The following is an 18,700-nucleotide window of genomic DNA, read 5'->3' as shown; positions in this document are numbered from 1 at the left end:
TTGTAACATTTTTGTCCCGGAACGTTAGGATAACGAGGATGTATATGTTGTGCATTTCTCAATGAGGAGCAGACAAATCCTTAAGTCCGAGTCACTGAAGAATCTTAAACTTAGAGCCATCTTAGACATCATCCGAAGTTGGTTCCTCACCCCGAGTATAGGTTTAAAATTAGAAATCCTCTTTCATGTTGAATAACATCTACGAGAAATGGGTTAAAATTTCAGTCAATATCTTCTAACGAATACTTCAAATTGACTATTCTACACTTAAATATACATTCAAAAACTTCATCATTATTTAAATTACAGAATTGAATGATATATTTAATTATCAATTGATAAACATGGTTCTGATTATTCCGCTTTCTCTTCTTCGGATTGGAGCTTTTAAAGGATTCGACTGGAAGTTTGTTATTGAGCATTATAATGCAAATGATCTTAATTATTCTCTAATTGACTATTCGTCGATTAATTGCATTTATTATTTGAGATAAATTAGTCGTGAATTATTTTACATTTTTAAAAAATTTCGGTAAATTTAAGTGATGAATGGAAATTCTTTTGTTTAATCGCTTTTCAATTTTAAGTCTATTTATATACATCGTTTTGAATGTTTTATCTCTGTTGCACGCATTAAACTGTAAGTAATTCGTGTTTATTTAACAATAAACTAGCTTAAAATTATGGGCACTTATTAAATTATAAACAATTGCCAATATAAGGTAGCCCAAAAGTTTCTTAACCGTATTTTGTAAGTTCGATGAGTACTTTTCTTTTACTAAATTGATAGAAACGTAGTAAAAATGGGTTATTTAATGGAATATTTAAGTATTTGAATAAAGACTAGTCGACACTATACGCATCTGTTCAACACAGAAGGTTCCAGCACGACATTACCATAGCAACAAGTGTTGTCAGACACTTCACGTGCCATTTCGTATAGCTATAAAGTGTATTTTCGCTGTATTCGAATCTAAAAATAACAATAAGATAACAATTTGTGGATAACGTCTTCGATACAGCAACCAATGACATGTGTATTCTAGACATACGCAAATGTACTTTTACATATTTTTTATTATTTAATTTTATTGGTTAAGAATTCACTTAATATAATTAAGGAAAATATTTTAAAAAAATATTAATTGATCCGTTTGCAATTTATAATTGTAATATTTCGAAGAAAAAGAAATCACAACGAATAAACACCGATTCATTTCATTTAATCGAAAGAATTAGATAATTAAAATTTTATTTTTAAAAATTTATATACTTAAGTAATTAATTTCCAATGTGTTCCATCTTAAGATATTATATACAAGGTAAGTTGTAATAAAATTCTGTATAATCTTTTGGAAGGTAAGTATCAATAGATACGTGAAAATTACATAAGAAACTCCCTTTCCATCGTTCTTGTTAAAGATAAAATAACATTTAAACAAGGAAAATCTTCATATTTGACTAAAATTTATCAGAAAGTATTGTGTATTATATTGAATCTATCGAAAAGCGTACTAAATACGTATAACCTCTCAAGAAGAAAATCTCGAAGGAAGAAATTACTGTTTCGAGGAGAGTCTATTCTATCGAAAGTGCACTCGAGATATTTAATATCCGTTCTCTTATCTTAAAAAAAAATGTATATATATTTATATATATAAAGACGAATAACACAAGTAAAATAAGATATTGTGTGAGTGTCAATCAGTATTAACTGTTTATCAGTAAGAATTCCTGATCAATAGATTGATTGATTTTTTTTTCTCTAGAAGACTCGATCTTGTACTAAAAATATATATGAAGGTATGTCTACGAGTGCAGACTCGAATTGCTCATATCTTTAACAAAATAAATGAAATGGGAAGAAGAAACTCGTTTGGGAGATTTTACGAGACGTCGTCCTCAACTCGCAATTAACAGACCAGAAGATATTTCTTGGCTCAGAATTGATGATGCCGAGGGCCTTGTTACGTATTATCTGTTAAGGACAGGAGTTTTTTTTTCTTGTTTTCGAACTTGTACACATATAAATTTATTAATTTAATTCTTTTTGATGAATTTATTAAGATAATTTCAATCGATTTGCGGTGTCTTACAAAGGAGATCGAGTGTTTTAAATTATTTTAAGTGTAGAAAATGAGTGGGAATATAAATAAAATGCACAGTCGATTCTATTCCGTGTCAATGTTATGAAGATATAATGATAACGTCTAGAAATGATATATAATATTCTGGATATTGGAGGCTGGCCATTGAAAATATTATATAGAGATGCTTTGTCAAAATGATTTATTTTTCGTAAATATTTAATAAATATATATAAAATTTATGTCTATAATACATTTTATGGAAGATATTCCTCTCCCAATCTCAAAAGTAAATAAAATGTATTAAAATAATAATATACGTGAGTTAACTCGAGCGAAATTGGAAGTATTTAATAACTCCGGCTATACAAATTAAATCATTAATTAAACAATTGTTTGTATGAAACATCATTTAAGTTTGTAATGAACCCAATTAGCAAATGATATTAGCAGGCGAAGGGATTAATACAGAGAGAAAAAGCAAAATAGTAACAATATTACAGAACATTGATTGGCTCGGATAATGTCAAGACGTTGTTGTAGCCTTGAGAAAGTTTGTTACAACAAAACAAATTATACGAAATGACTAAATGACCTTCACGTTGGTCACCTGTGACGATTTTTATTGCACACTGCAAATCTGCAGTTCTTGTTTGTCTTCGATCACTAAGTACGTGCCCACGTTGTATACGTTATTTGAAACGAATTGTAGAAGTGTTGGGGGGGGATTTAGTCTCGAATGATTAAACAAATTAAGGATGTCGCGCGTAAGGGGATGAAGCTGCATTCATAAAGTAAATTTTTGTATATATTTTCCGAACGGAGGATTAACCGTTATTGATGAAATTCATTGTTCAAGTGAGTGAATCGACACTTCGATACAAATACAGTATCTAGCATTTCTTTTTCAATACTTTGTCGAAAAAATGAGTTCAAAGTTCAATTCTGAAACTGTTGGAAGTGGAAGCAACCGGTTGGTGAATTATCCAACGATTTAATTATAATTTCCCACAGAGTGGAAGAGAAAAATGTCGGAGAGGCGATAAAGTATTTTTGTTTGTTGAATTAATCTTACAAAAGAGATACAGGAAGGAGTCTGAGTAATCGCGCGACCGAGTCAATAGTGATAAATATTTTTAACGTATAAATGCATATTTTTAGATATGCAACTGCATAGAACAAAGAGAAATAGAAGACCAAAGAGTCAATAAAAATCTTCAATGGTGCTGCTCTCGTTCACTCTTTCGCCTTCCAGTTTAGAAGTAGTTCACATAATGTAATTACAATAAATAAACTTACTAATTATCGTTTCTTTCTACTCCTTAGCACAAAATTGAAATTAGCAGATATTGAAATGAACAATTCTCAAAGAAAAATTTCTGTTTTAAAAACACAAAGAACCCTTTTTGTAGATCAACGTGTGTTAATTAAAGAAAGAAAGAAATATTGTACGTGGAAAAATTCAAAATAAAGAAAGAAAGGAAGGAAATAAACTTGGTTCCTTCTATGTTCTCTTGGAAAGTTTTTAGCAGAAGTTTTATTTCTTGATTCATTGCAGTCTTCGAATGATCGTGGAACAAAAAAAGAAAGGGATAAAAAACCGTGCTCTATTTTTTGACAAGACAGAGTGAACAGATGGAAACTCGCTCAAGCGGAATTAAGAAATTTGTCATTTATATTTAATGACGACCGAGTAGCAACTATGAAGAAATTAAAAATTAATGAATTTTGGTGAGTTATTGACAAAGTTGACGACTTTAATAGAGATTTTTCTCTTCCGAAACATTTCTCATCTTATCAAAATTGATTCTTTGTCTACCGTATTCCAATATACAATGTAAAGAATCTCTTCTTATAACAAATACTAAATTATCAAGTTAATCGAGTATTATTTAATATTATATTGATTAAACTATTACAAATTATGTTTTAATAACGCGCACATAGTTTCATTCTTAATTTACTTTCTTTTTTTTGATCTCTCTAACACACTTGGCATTCCTATTTTGTATCACCGAAGACAATGTCATAAGTCGTGTTGAGAAGCATATTTCATATGAATTTCATATTGGAAAATATCGAATTCCCTTTTTTTTCTATTCGTATATATTTTGATCTAGTTTGGGACAATTTTCTAAATCAAATTTCCTTATTTGACACTTTCCAGAAAAAATTCTTATACATCTTCTAGTAGGAGAAGTATTGAAATCGGTCGCATCAGTCGATATTGGTCTTCTATTGTAACAAATTCACGATAAATGGAAAGCGATAAAAATGGTAATGATCCCTTTCTATGGTTAAAAATTAAAGAAATCAAACAGAATTTAATGCAACGAAATATTTAATAGGTTACGAGTGTAATTACCAAGTTCAATCACCAGGAATCACAGTCTTCCAGGTCTCTGCAATGGAAGACTGTCATTCCTTGTGATTGGACATGACGAAAAATGAAGACATTTTAATCTCTTCTACGTATTTTTTTAACGTGGAAAAATTGTCAGCCATTTTTTAAAAGTACAAATGTAATTTTGTTAAAGACCACAGTTGACAGCTTTGGGATCGGGTTCGAATCCGGGCGTGAAATCCCAGGAATTTTTTATGGGCAGCTGCCTGAATATCCACATTACAGGGCTGACTAAACCCGTTATATAATGAAAAAAAAAGGCACTCTTAATGCCTGCGGGATGGAAAGAGTCAAAAAGAAAATGAATCAAGTATAACGAGGAAAAATTTTTAATTGTATTCTTAATTAAGTAATTTATTTAAAATATATGCTCTCAATCTCAAATTAGTAGTGTCTTGCCCCTGTACATCATACTTTTTGCGATAACAGCAGTGTCGTGCGGGTCATCTATGCAACTCCATTGGAGAGAAAATTTTGAATTAAAATCACGTAACTTCCGGTCTAGACCGGAAGTTTATATACAGTTAATTTTTAACGATTTTCGATTGAAATTCCGAAGAAAACATTCTTGAAAAAAAATATTTAGTGTATTTTCCATTGTGTCTTCTACAGATATTCCTATCTGAAGACATTACAGTGTCACGTGAGATGTTATTGTTAATTTTAATTATATTTTCGATACAAATGCACAGTATGCTGGTCCCCCCTCACTACTCGATCATCTCATTGTGAACCTGACCGTACCCACAATAGACTTGTGTAATGTATAAAAAAGAAGTAACTTTAGAAAATTGGCGTTACCGCTGTTATCTGGCTGTTTGTCTGTCCTTCCTTAATGTCGAGAAGGGAGTTAGATAGATGAAAATAGAGAGTAGACGTGGAAAGCTTAGGGCTGGAGACACTGAATAAGTATATAGGAACTTCCGGTCTGGACTGGAAGTCGCGTGATTTTAATTCAAAATTTTCTCGAAAACGGCACGAGTCTCTATCGTTATCAGGAGAAGTGTGACGTACAGTGGTAAGTCACTAATAATTTGAGGTGGAGAGCATATATTTTAAATGAAATAAATTAAAAATTCCAGCCCGGCATTGTGACGACGTCACAATAAGTAATTGCTCGTTTATTATTGTATTGTAGCGCTAGCGGAAATTACGTAATTGAATAAATTTTAAAATTAGAAAACACTGAAAAGGTTTGTAAAACATCATTTAGTTACAGTAAACTGATACCGTGTTTCCCCGAAAATAAGACAGTGTCTTATATTAATTTTTGCTCTGAAAAATGCGCTAGGTCTTATTTTCAGGGAATGTCTTATTTTTTCCAGGAAGAAGAATTCACATTTAATATTGAACAAAAAAATCCCCAAGTCGAACTTAGACGAGAGTGACGTATATCCGGTGTGTCGAACTGTCGCCTTTTTTTAGCGTCAACATCGGACTCGATGACCAATTAGTGCTTACTGAACCGTAGCACTATGCAAATGTCATGTGGCGTGATTCCCGGCCAACCAATTAGCCATCACCAGCCGTAACGTTATGCAAATCTGCGATTCCCAAGCCATAGTCTTATGCAAATCATGCTGTGTGGGGTAATTGTCTGCTGACCAATCAGTGGCTGTACTTTCAAAAATCCAACGGCCACTTTCAACCATTTGTCGATGACCGTTACGACTAAAAAAAACTTCGCTAGGTCTTACTTTCAGGGGGAGGTCTTATATTTCGCAATTCAGCAAAATCTGTGCTAGGTCTTATTTTCTGTGGATGTCTTATTTTCGGGGAAACACGGTACCATTAAGATGTAATTGTTTCCAGAAAACAATCATCAAGCGATTCGTCGTAAAGTGAGTCGTCCTATTTGGCGTAAATTCAGTGTCATAAATGAAGATTACGTTCTTGAAAATCAACTTATTTATTGTATAATGCCACACCAAGTCGGTCGACAAAAGTGTGGCACATAAATACGGCATTTCACGCAATTATAAGAGAGAGTATAAGCGAGATTTTAATGGTAATGCGAGTCTTTATCGCATAATTTCTCACATTATCCTGTATATATATATATGCTTTGTAAATTTATAAAATAAAAAATAAGTATAGATTTAATGTTTTATTATAATTATAATATTTTATTACTTGGAAGTGAAGCGTATGATAACGAAAATGTATTTGAACTTTTATCAAATTTTACTAAAATTAATATTAAAAATCATTATAAATATTAACATTTTCAATTAAAATTTTCATTTTAGGATTCAATAAATTAACTTTAACAAATTGTTTACTCTTCTATCGAGAGATTTGTTTATTTTACTCGATATTCTCATTTATAATAATTAAAATTTCGAGTTACATTTAAAGAAATTTGAAAATTTTTCGTATTAAATTTCAGAAAATTCAACTTAAATTGTTTAATTGTTTACATTGAATGTTTTTCTTTGTTAAATTGTTCTTTAATTTGGCATTCGATACAGGTTTTATTCGAAATTGCTTATTGTCAATTGTCATAAAAAATCTAATTAACTCGAAAACAATCGAAATAAAATTAAAAGTCACTTTTATACAAATTAAAGCTTATTCTAGTGACAATATTAATTTTATTCGTTCTTCTTCCAGCCGAGAAACAGCTGTTTATAAAGTGTGTTGCCAGAAGTATTGATAGAAATTATTGAAATATCTTTCAATAATTAAATGAGCTAAAATAATTGTGATATGGCTGCAATTTATAATCATATTTTTAATTAAAATATATGCTCTCCACCTCAAATTAGTAGTGGCTCGCTCCTGTACATTACACTTTCCTGTTAACAATAGAATCATGCAGGTCATCTATGTAACTCCGTTCAGGGGGAAAACTTTGAATTAAAATCGCTTGACTTCAGATCTAGACCGGAAGTTTGTATGTAATGTCCGGAAATTCGTATATAGATGAAAGCCTGGGGCCTCCTGTCCGTTATCCTTCATCTATCTGACTCTGGAAGGACAGACGGATAATGGGGATGTATAGAGCTAACATTTTTTTTCAAATTGCAGTAGTGGCTTACCCCTGTACAAGCATTAGATGATTGTAGATAAAGTGTACAGTGTATTGGTTACACGATGCATCGTTTCATGTTTGCAATACTGTCAAATTTCCGGTATGGACCATAAGTCACGTGATTTCAATTCAAAAATTTTCCTTGGAACGGAGTCGCATAGATGACCGGCACGACTCTATTGTAAAAGGAAAAGTATGATTTACAGGGGCAAGCCACTACTAATTTGAGGTGGCGAGCATATATTTTAATACTTAAATATAATATATATTTAAATACTTCGATACTTAATGATATATTTTCTGTCATATTTTCTACAATTTACAAGTTTACCCGAACACTTAAAACGTGGTTAATTTATTTTTGGACCACCCGTATAATTATAAATTGTAGATTATTTTAAATACATAAAAACTTCAATTTCTTTTATTATTAACAATAAGGGATTTATCATTTTCCCTAATTAATTTATTTCCTCTTAAAATATCAATTGGGATAGGAAATAATTCAAACGGAAACACTAATAAGTGGCACATTTATCATTCTATGTGGCATAATTTTAAATTAGTTTATATAAGAATTATCTTCGAATATTGTATAATAATTGAATAAATTTATCGTGAATTCGATAATGTAATTTTGATGGAAATAAAAGTGGTTGATAACTGGAAAAAAATTAAAACGTTTAAATCCTTCGCAATAAAATAGAAGATTCTTTCATAAAAGATTCAATTTTATGTTGAAATTTAGAAAATAATAGTTACTTATTTATATAAAACAACTGTTAATGCTTTCGTGAAAACAATAAATAAATAAATAAAAATCGAAATTCTAGATCGTTTCATGAAATAAAATTATAATTTAATTATTTAATTTTATTTTCCAATAGGTTCGTGCAGCGAAGGCCCTAGAATTTGTTAGGAAAATTTTAGGCCCATTAAAGGCCCGTAAAATCTATAGAATGATTATTATTTTTTAAAATTAATTGTAAATTCAATACTTGTGCAAAAATTGATCTACAGAATTGCTCCTATTCTTTGAGAAATGCTGAATTTATCGATACAGATGTAAAGTCCACTGTCACTTTCAACGAACAAGATGGAAAGTGAAGAAAGTCTCTCTTGACACATTGCTGATTGGGGGTAGGCTCTAGTCTTGATCAATTTTTAACCTTAAGAGTGTGATCGTTTGATCGTTCTGCAGACGTAACAGATACCGATACGCTACACTTTCAACAATTACTAATTTGATGATTTAAGTACTAAAGGCCCTAGACTCCTGGGGCCTAATACTCGAATCGCCTTTTCTTTAGTGTCGTCTCTGCTTCACCTAACTTATCTCTCATTCTTACCCTTGATTAAACTAATCAAGATATAGACTAAGGCCTCACGCTTGTCAATTTATTATTTAAGAAAATGAGGGCCTTAACTAAATTCAACGGTATATTTATTCATTATTATTTAATCTATTCGTATTATTAGCTTTATAACGAAAGAGTTTATCAATAGGCGACGCGAATACAATTAACCGCTAATTAATTTTACATAATTCGAATAGGAATATCTTTTATAGGCTATTTATTACAGAGAATACAATACTACAAGGCCCGAGGCCTTTCTAAAAGTTTTATAATTTATTCATCCCGAGACTTTTCTAGACTTTTATAAATGCTGAAAATTCACCAATATGATAAATAAATTAGTATCTTACGTCATAATACAAGAGTATACGTAAAATATAAATGCATCCTTTGGGCACGAGCCGAAATTTTTCCAGGAGGGGGAAAGTTTGAAAACAAATAATTACGTCAATAAATTTTTATTTAATTACTTAATTTTGGGGGGTTTAAAGACAGAAAAAGCATCCCATAGTCGAGGGTATTGTGGAATTTTTTACTCGATCCCAAGGGAGGGTAAGTTCTCGGTTTGTCCCCCTCTACGTGCCTTTGTATATATAATTAACATTAAACAATTTAAAAAGGGGTTTAAATACGAGCGAAAGCAATAAGTTAGATCCACTTCCTTCCCCGAATAAATCTTTAAATTTATAAAATTAACTTTTAAAGTTTTCTTTAAAGGAAGAAAAAAAATTGATTGTAGTCATCGATTTTGTAAAAAGAAAAGAAAAGTTTTAAATTATTTGATATCTAATTCCAACTTTTCTTTGGAATTTTAAATGTTTTATACTCTCTTTGCTTTTATTCAATTTAGTTTTATTGAATTTTTAGTAGAAAAATCCTTTACTAGTAGGAATATTATAAATTCTTGTGAGTTTGACTCGTTGTATGACAAAACGGTGAAAGGTCATTAACCTTTCGTGTCGACTGGATGAAGGAAGTTTGACGTAACCTTTACACCGACAAAATGATAATATAAGAAGTTTATCATTAGTTATGTCTTTTTAATTAATTTAGATTATCCGAAGAAAAGAAGAGAATTTCGATCGTGGCAAATTAAGCAACAACATCAAATGCTCCTTTTATGTAATCAATTAGAGATAATTTACTTAAGCTACATTTTTCATAAACAAAATATTATTAGTTCGTTGATAGAATTTCTCGATTCTTCTCGTAAATCTAAATTAATTTATATTAATAATACTTGATTAATTTTGACAAGATATTCAAATTATTTTTAAAATATTCTATACAATCTTTTACGTATTGTACATTAAATATAAATCTCAAGGAAGTAATGTAATTATTTATTATTATTTTTTATAATAAATGGGCAGGATCTCTCGTAGGGAATACAGCTGGGCCAAAGGGAGGAGAGGAAAAAAACAAACCTTTATTTTTGTCAAATTTTATTACTTAACGAGCAAATTACTTATCGTGACATCCTCGCAATACCCTGTTCCAATTTTTTTTATCGTATTTTAATGTAAAAAATACGGTGAATTCCGGTCCAGGACGGAAGCTTTCTATATCTGAACTCGATTTTCATTTATCTAACTTTGTTTTCAAAATTAAGGTAGGACGGACGGACTAACAGACAGATGGACGATGGTGGAAATCTATACGTATATATTGGGTTCTCGGAAAGCTTTGAAAATATATAAAAACTGCCATATAAACAGGTGTAACGGGTGAAATTGAATTCGTAAAGGGGTAAAAAATTGAACTGTATCAGGTATGACGGTAAAGCACCTGTAAAATAATGTAAAATTACAATTTAATAATGAAACTTTAGTTTCTTATAAATTGATTTAAATATATATATATATATATATAAAGGGTTTAATAGACTTTACATATTTCTAATTATTTAAAGAAGGAAGTAAAGGTGTTTAACCTTTACTTCTAATTAATAAATGAATAAAAAGAGTGTATATTTTGCGTATTTTGATTAATGAAAAGGTCAATAACCTATTTTGTATGTCAAGAAATGTGTAGATTAACGATTATAATTAAAGTAGCTACGAGTGTTTAAGCCACCTGTTGTCTTGTTGCCTTAGCCTAGCAACAACTTCTCAGATTGATTTGTGATTGCATCCGGTACTTAAGAACCCCTGTTAGACGTTAAGTAAAAATAACCCCCGCGGTTTATAACAAGAACATTAATTACAAACAGTCCATAATTTTTTTTATTTATTTATCACTCATAGTGTTTTTATAAATGGACTTTAAAGTAATTAGCGCTTATTAAAGGTTCCAAATAAATTATTATTAAAAATTTATAATTTTAGATATTTACAAGTGTAAAGAAAGTATTTTCGTATTATTAAACTAGTTATAAAAAAGTCAATTTTATTGTGAAAAATCTCTCGAATTTTCTTATCAGTTTGACGTTATCGTTGAATTTAGATACTTTTTTAAAAATTTATCTAATAATTAAATGATATTTAAATATTTCTACCGGTAAAAAATTAATTTAAATTATAGATAAGAAGCATTAGAAGAATATTCTAGATTCTAATCTCTACAAAGTCGGATTTTATATCTATATTTTTGGAATATTTTTGATAGATTATTCAAAATCCTCCTGAATAATAAAAAGGGGAGCTTTTTAAGAATATAAAAATAAGAAAAAAGAGCGAATTTCTCTCGACGTAAACACCGAATTTTATCTTATAAAGCCCACATATCCTCGCATTATCGAGGGATTTATACGCCATTAAATATGACAAGTAATAAAATTTGTCAAAACAAGACATTATTTTAAAGTGACAAAAATTTTTGACAAATTCAAACACTGCTTAAATTTTTAATAATTGATTTACGATTGGTTCTCTCAAGTGACGTTTTCTTATTTTCTTATTCTTTTTAAAACTGATGCGGAAATTTTGGGGTGGGGATTTTCTTTTAAAGATTTTTATTAGGGATTTAATAAACGAAAAAGTATTTTTTTTAATACGAGGAATGTTCTAATTAATTTTAAAAATCTTCTTATAACGTGCACAGTTTGTGATTTATTCAAATAAGTTATACATACACGAAGAGGGTGGAGTATATTACTCCCGATTACATCCCAAATTACACTCTTTGGGTGGAGTTATTTAAGAGAGATTTACACTTTAATCAAAACTGAATAAACAAAATATATGGGCCACCAAATTCGTCAATCTTCCAAACATAGATAAATAATTCCAAAGTTTGTCATTTCTCCTTAATTTCTCAATATAATAAATAAAATTTATTAAAAAAAATAATTAATATTACGTCTTAAACCTTTTTCTTGTATAAATTTATCAATAAAATCTCTTTACGTACTGTGATAAAATCTACACGCGAGCATCCCTGTTAGACGATAAGTGGATGGATCTTAGTAATTTTAAGGTAATTTTTAAATTCGATTAGTTAAAAACATAAGTTTTATAACTCCTTTAATTAATTAAATTTAAAGAAAAATGAGGTACAAACGTTATAACACTTTAGAATTTCTCCGTTTACGTCGAACGGTTTCGAACAAATAGTAGGCCCGAACCTGTATTTAATGCTAATGCCGTATATTTAATACTATTTTAATCAAGAATCTGTGTTGATTATAGTTATTAGAACTTAGGAAAATTTCATTAACGTCAATCAATTTTGAGATTTACAGAGATGTACTTTCAAATTTGTAAATGAATAAATCGACTACTAATTAGTAGCCTCGGAAGATGCAAATGTTATAAAATTTCTCACAGAATCTCCCGCGAGATATTTGAATATTTAAAAGGCATTTACAAATCTCTCTCTCTTCCTTTTTTTCTTTTTTAAAAAAATAATTACAAGAGAATTTACAAGAATTTTCTTTTTTAAATTATAAAAAAAAATATTGAATGACTTACTCTAAGAAATTTCACCCTTTTTATATTATTTTAGCACTTATACAATGTAAAGAATGGTGTTTAAAATTGAATTTTCATTTTATTTTCCTTGAAAACACAAACAAAATTGTCTCTGATGCGTTTTTTTATTAGTCAAATCATTGAAAAATCTAATAAAATTTCATCGTTTTGTGCAATCTGAATTAATTTACTCGATTTTTTTCAAATTTATAATAAAAAGAAATATATAGTTATCGACTTAAATTCAATTAAATTGAATTTTAATAAATTTATATTATTAATTACGCCAATTTTAAAACTTATTTTTATATACTTTAACCTTTTATATATGGAAGCGAATAAAATTTGTAGTAAGTTTTCTGCAGGAGCAAAGATGTAAAATGGTAACTTAGTAAATATTTAAACTCCTTTAGAAATAATATAAAAATAGATTTTAAAAGCATCCTCCTTTAGAATAAAATTTTTACAATTTTAAATGAATAAATAAATATAATATTTTATACAAATTTAAATAATATAATTGGATTTTTTTCCCTCTCTTCGGAAGTTTAGTATTGTTCTTTTTTTAATCAAAAAACAATCACGTTTATATATATAATTATACACATTTAAGTTACAAATAAAGGATACTTCTTTATAATATGCATTATGTATGAGTGTATATTAAAAGTTTTAATTAATTTTTTATGTATTTTATAAATCATAATGCACATTATTTTATAATTTGTTTACATTACATCCAATATTTAAATATATATTTCTTAAATTTTCTTCTTATTATTAAACGTTTAAAAATAGAAAATTGAATGGCGAACATTAAATGAGATTTTCTAAAGATTATATTTGTATAATCTACTTATTTAATTCTTTTTTCGTGAATAAAATCTATATTTTTTTCATGAATACAACTTGCTCTTTATTAGTTTTTCTGTATATAATTTCGAAATTGGATAGTTAAGCTATGCAATATCATAATATCAGACCGTCGAGGGGCCTCATTATAGAAATCTAAACATTTATATCCTCCCCTGAAGACCCATTAAGAATATATACATATATATAATATAACCACCTAATGATTAAATTTATCATTGAATACTCTTATTAATAATACATTTTAAAGCTGATGGCTCGTATATATATATATATATGGATTTAAGTTGAAGGTTCCAATATTCAGGTGTGTATTACCTTTAGCAATCTTTAGTAATACAATGAAATAATTTTTGTCCATACAAAAAAGGCAGTCATTTACTTGAATAATTAGTTTTATAAATTAAAGAATATAATACTTATTTATATGTAAAATAATTATGAAAGGTTTTAGAATCGAATTCAAGCCATATCTCCCGAATTAATAGTCCGATTTTGTCGAAAATTTTCAGAAACGTTTCCACCTAACACACAAATCACCCTGCAAAATTTTGGAAATTTTCGACAAAAGGCACGGAAGTTATTAAGTTTCAAAGTGGGATATTTTTTGACCGATCGCCATACTTTCCCTCTTTACAGAACAAAGAGAATAAAAATTCATGTTTTGTTTGTAGTTCAAGATGAATTTCCAGAGTTATTATTATATCGTAATATATTATTTAGTGTAGGCTATGATATAGTTACGTTTAGTTTAATTTAGCCTTTGTTCTAAGCATCATAAATACGACATGGAGAGCAGGAAATCTTTTTAATCTTTCATATTTTTAGAGGCGCATAAAAAGTAACGACTCTTTTTTTTCCATCCTAAATTAATTTTATAATCGTACAGAATGAATTTTTGTCACCATTAACTGTACGAACCGTATTCTGTATTCTATCATAAAAGTATGCATTAACGGTAAAATTAATGAACTATTAGTCAATAGGGTGCCATAGTTTAGTAACGAGTCAGAACTTTCTCTTTATTTCTTCTTTGCTGGTGCTATTATCCATCGATCACCCTAACAGTCTTTACAGTGATACTCTCCTCCTATTCTATTATTGGTACTGTATTTCTTAACTTCTCATAAACAAGTTTACCTACCTCCATAATTGAAAGTAAATGTTTTTCACCAGATGCGACTGACAATAACCATTATCCTTAAATAATAGATCAAATTAATCCTTCTTCAAACAACACAAAACACACAAAGTACCATAACAGGATTTGATAAATAATTATTCTACTATGGGACACGATCTTGTGTCGAAATCTTCGGATAAATCTACCGTGTATTAATGTATTATATCACTAGAAAAACACATAAATAAAAAATTACCTGATTACTATTTGTTCGAGTAATTTACGTGGTCTTTTACTTAATGCCCACGTAAAATCTTTGCGTAATTCTTGTTTGATAACTCTTATAAATTGTTAAAACTCCAACGAATTTTTTTTAATAGTTTATAATAAAAAAGATAGACTTTTCCGGCATATTTAATTTCTTTTCACCCCCAATAATCACTACCATTAACTATATAATTCCTGACATTCATTCGGGAGATATTAACGGGACGGGACATACCTCCCGAATTAATAGTCCGATTTTCTTGAAAATTTCTAAAAACATTACCCCCTAACATTCAAATCTCCTTGCAAAATTTCAAAAATTTTCGACAAAAGGCACAGGAGTTATTAAGCTTCAAATTGGGTGAACAAAATTGTGTCCTCTACCCACACATATAGAAAATATCCCCCAATTTTTTCCATTTCTCGACCTTTCGAGCTGTTCCGAATCCAAAAATGTAAAAATATTGGGAAGAAAGGGTATTTTTTCGACCGATAACCATACTTTCCTTCTATTATATATAAAGTAAAAACAATAAAAAAAATAATAAATAAAAAGTACACGAATGTCATCACTCTTAAAAACAAATGTAACTTTTATTCAATTTAAGTGTCGTATGTCTGCATTATTCGCCACGATGCCCTTTTATAATGCATCGATACTATAATAGCGTAGATTTTCATTATTTTCTCGTATTTCACCAACGAAAACCAAGAAAGAAATGGAATTAGAATATTATCCTTTACATATTCATTTACATTCAATTAATCGTAATATATTCGAAACATTCAATTTTCTTTAAAAAAAAAAAAAAAAAAAAGAATATTTATCCGAGGACAGTTCGATGCAAAGAGGAAAAGTCGAACCTTTCAGGATAACGATTACTTCGGTTAGATAAGGATGACAACATAATAAAGTCAGAGTGACAGCGTGACAAGTGAAAAGCAGAAAATGATCGACTTTCTAATCAAAGATAAAGGCGATTAAATTCAAAATAACCGATAAATTAATATACGAAAATTCATTTAAATCTGTTGAATCTACGAAAAAAGATTTACAACGAGAGAATCGCCTCCGTTTTGTGCAGTAAATTCTATAAAAATACACAGTTGACCCCCCTATAACACTGTTGATAATTCCGTTTTATATGAATTCCATGTTGTACGAGTCACTTAGATTTTACAAATACGTGAGCCATTCACAGCCAGGCACATGTATTTGTTAAATCTAAGTGACTCGTACAACATGGAATTCATATAAAACGGAATTATCTACAGTGTTATAGGAGGGTCAACTGTTAAATTAAATTTAAATTATTTTTTTTAGATTAATTGTAGAATAAAATAAAATCTAAAACTGTGAGTAAAAATAAGGGAAATCGGTACGTAATTTTTTACTTTAGAGAGGGTGTTTATGAAGTCTTTTTTTCAAGCTCTATTTCTTTTGAAATTTTAATTTAAACATACTTTTTATATATTTAAAATAAAGAAAAATTAATTAATTTTTATCTCTTAAAGATATCAGTTTTATTTTATTCTTTTTAATCAATGTTACTTTTTGATTTTTCTTCTTCCCATCAAAATGTGTTTGTTGTTTTCTTTGTTTTTTTCCCCTCAGGGTTGAAAAACATTCTAAAAAAACTTTTCACCAAAAATATTTTATATCTTTTCTTATATAAAAAAGTGTTTTATTTACATTATTAAATTAATAATATAAATATTTAAATTAGATATTTATTAATATCGAATTCTTCCTTGGAAGTTAAATGCATTTATCGATTATTATCCCTACTTCAAATGTCTAAATATATGTAAATAAATAATTAAAAATTAAATTAAATTATTCTTATAAACGTTTACTATTTCAGTATTTTAACGTTATTATTTTAAACATTTCTAAGTTTTAATTGGAGAATATTCAGATCTCTGTGTGTGGGGGAGGAATTCATTTACCAAATTTAAAGCTTAATAACTCCTTTGCCCTTTGTCCAAAATTTCTGAAATTTAGCAGGGAAGTTTATGTATTAGAGGGATTGACAATACTAAATTTTGGTGGCTAAAGGTCAAGAGAGTGGGAAGATAGAGGGGGGGTCGCGTGTCGTATCTCGAGTGGGGTCGGACTTAATGTAGATTTTTTTTAAAATTGTAAACAATTATTTGGATTTTTCTGCATAATTTTCTTAAAAAATATATTTTAAAATTCAAAATTATAGTTAAATCTCGAACGTGTTTATGCTATTTTAAGTACAGAGTTCTTAAGGTTTCCTATTCAAGATTAAATGCGAGAAATATTTAAAATGAAAATGAATATCCAAATTCTTTTTGGTTTTTAAAGAATTTATTATTTTCTTAGAAGTAAATCTATATTTATCTCTATATAAACTGTACCTAATTAGTAATTATCAGCACCAGGAGCATAAAGAATAAGATCACGTCGATGCTGTTAGAGATGAGGAGTCCATTCACGAATAGGATAAACGTGATCCTATTTTTAATTTTTTTTAAATCAGGGATGCTAATTAAGTTAATTTTAATTTTAATTAAATAAGAAGGAATTATATAAGTAAATTATTTAAGAGAGGAAATAATTTTTGCCTACATAAACTCGTTTATAAGCCAGTTTTTTCGATAATTTTCCTATAATATATGACATAAACAGGTTCGAATTACTCGTTTTTACGCCATAATATGTCCCTAGGTGAGAATTTACGTAAGGAATTTTAAAGAAAATACGGTTTATTTTATTTAGAAGCAGACAATGACTTTATTAACGAAGAGTACTCATTTGCTACTCTTCAAGAACACGATTTTTATAAGTCCATAACTAAATATAGAAATGAAATTCCATAAAATGATTCCCTATTCAATACAAAATCAATAAATTCAAAGCTTATTTTAAATATAAATTATTACATTTGAATTAAAAAAGAAAAAAAAACAAGTTTTAAGACAGACGTGTATAGACTACAGTAATTGAGAGAGAGAAGACAAAATGCAAATTTGTCTGTCTGGTTGTCTGACTTTCGTACTTAGCCAAATCACGAGTTACAAAGCGTAACTCATGCTTTTCACAACATACGGGGTGGACCAAAAGTCGGTTACCTTTTCGAGTATTCCAGATACACTTAATTCCTTCCTGATTAACTGACTTATGGGCCACCCCGTACGTAATTAACCTAACGATTGAAAGATAAAGAAAGTAAATAAATAAATTACTTTCGTATATTGTAATTACAACAAACGTAATTAAAAAAATATGTATATTTGATTTATGATTTACCAGAGAAATTAGTAAACAAAGATTTCTTTTAAGTGATTTTATTTTTCCTGTTTTCAATTTAGAATTAATGGAGAAAGTATTGGAAAATGGAAAGTATATTTAGGATACAATTGAAAGCGATGATATTTATCAATATTTACAATCATTCATTACCGATTGACTTCTTTCCTATCGATTTTGAAATCTCTCAACTTCAATATATTAATTTCGTCTAATCATTGCATAATATAATAAATAATACTGGATATACATAAATCAATTAGATGTTATCTCCTCTCTGATTGGTTGTAAAGAGTAGAGAAAGGAATGAAATAAAATTCACACGCGACTTCCACCGAAAACACCACTTACACTACACCAAAAAAA

The 18,700-nt window shown here is 28.8% G+C and overlaps 2 protein-coding genes across 3 annotated transcripts in view; one reads left to right on the top strand and one right to left on the bottom strand.

Annotated features, from left to right (window-relative positions):
* The window catches only part of LOC111634189 (RNA binding protein fox-1 homolog 2-like), a 300,266-nt gene that overhangs the window by 26,847 nt on the left and 254,719 nt on the right, over positions 1–18,700 (top strand). The window lies entirely within an intron of this gene.
* Positions 1–18,700, bottom strand: part of LOC111634188 (allatostatin-A receptor-like) — a 29,297-nt gene that overhangs the window by 9,934 nt on the left and 663 nt on the right. Inside the window, exon 2 of one of the 2 annotated variants that reach the window (XR_002758166.1) lies at positions 17,645–18,686. The exons of the other annotated variant lie outside the window; for it this stretch is intronic. The gene's annotated coding sequence lies outside the window, so the exon portion shown is untranslated. Of the gene's footprint in view, positions 1–17,644; positions 18,687–18,700 lie in introns of those variants that run through there. 2 annotated transcript variants of the gene reach the window in all.

This window comes from Centruroides sculpturatus, unplaced genomic scaffold, assembly GCF_000671375.1.
Source record: "Centruroides sculpturatus isolate CEXI.00-Female unplaced genomic scaffold, Cexi_2.0 scaffold925, whole genome shotgun sequence".
Taxonomy (NCBI): Eukaryota; Metazoa; Arthropoda; class Arachnida; order Scorpiones; family Buthidae; genus Centruroides; species Centruroides sculpturatus.
The sequence above is the reverse complement of the archived record's forward strand: the minus strand, read 5'-3'. Positions and strand labels throughout refer to the sequence as shown.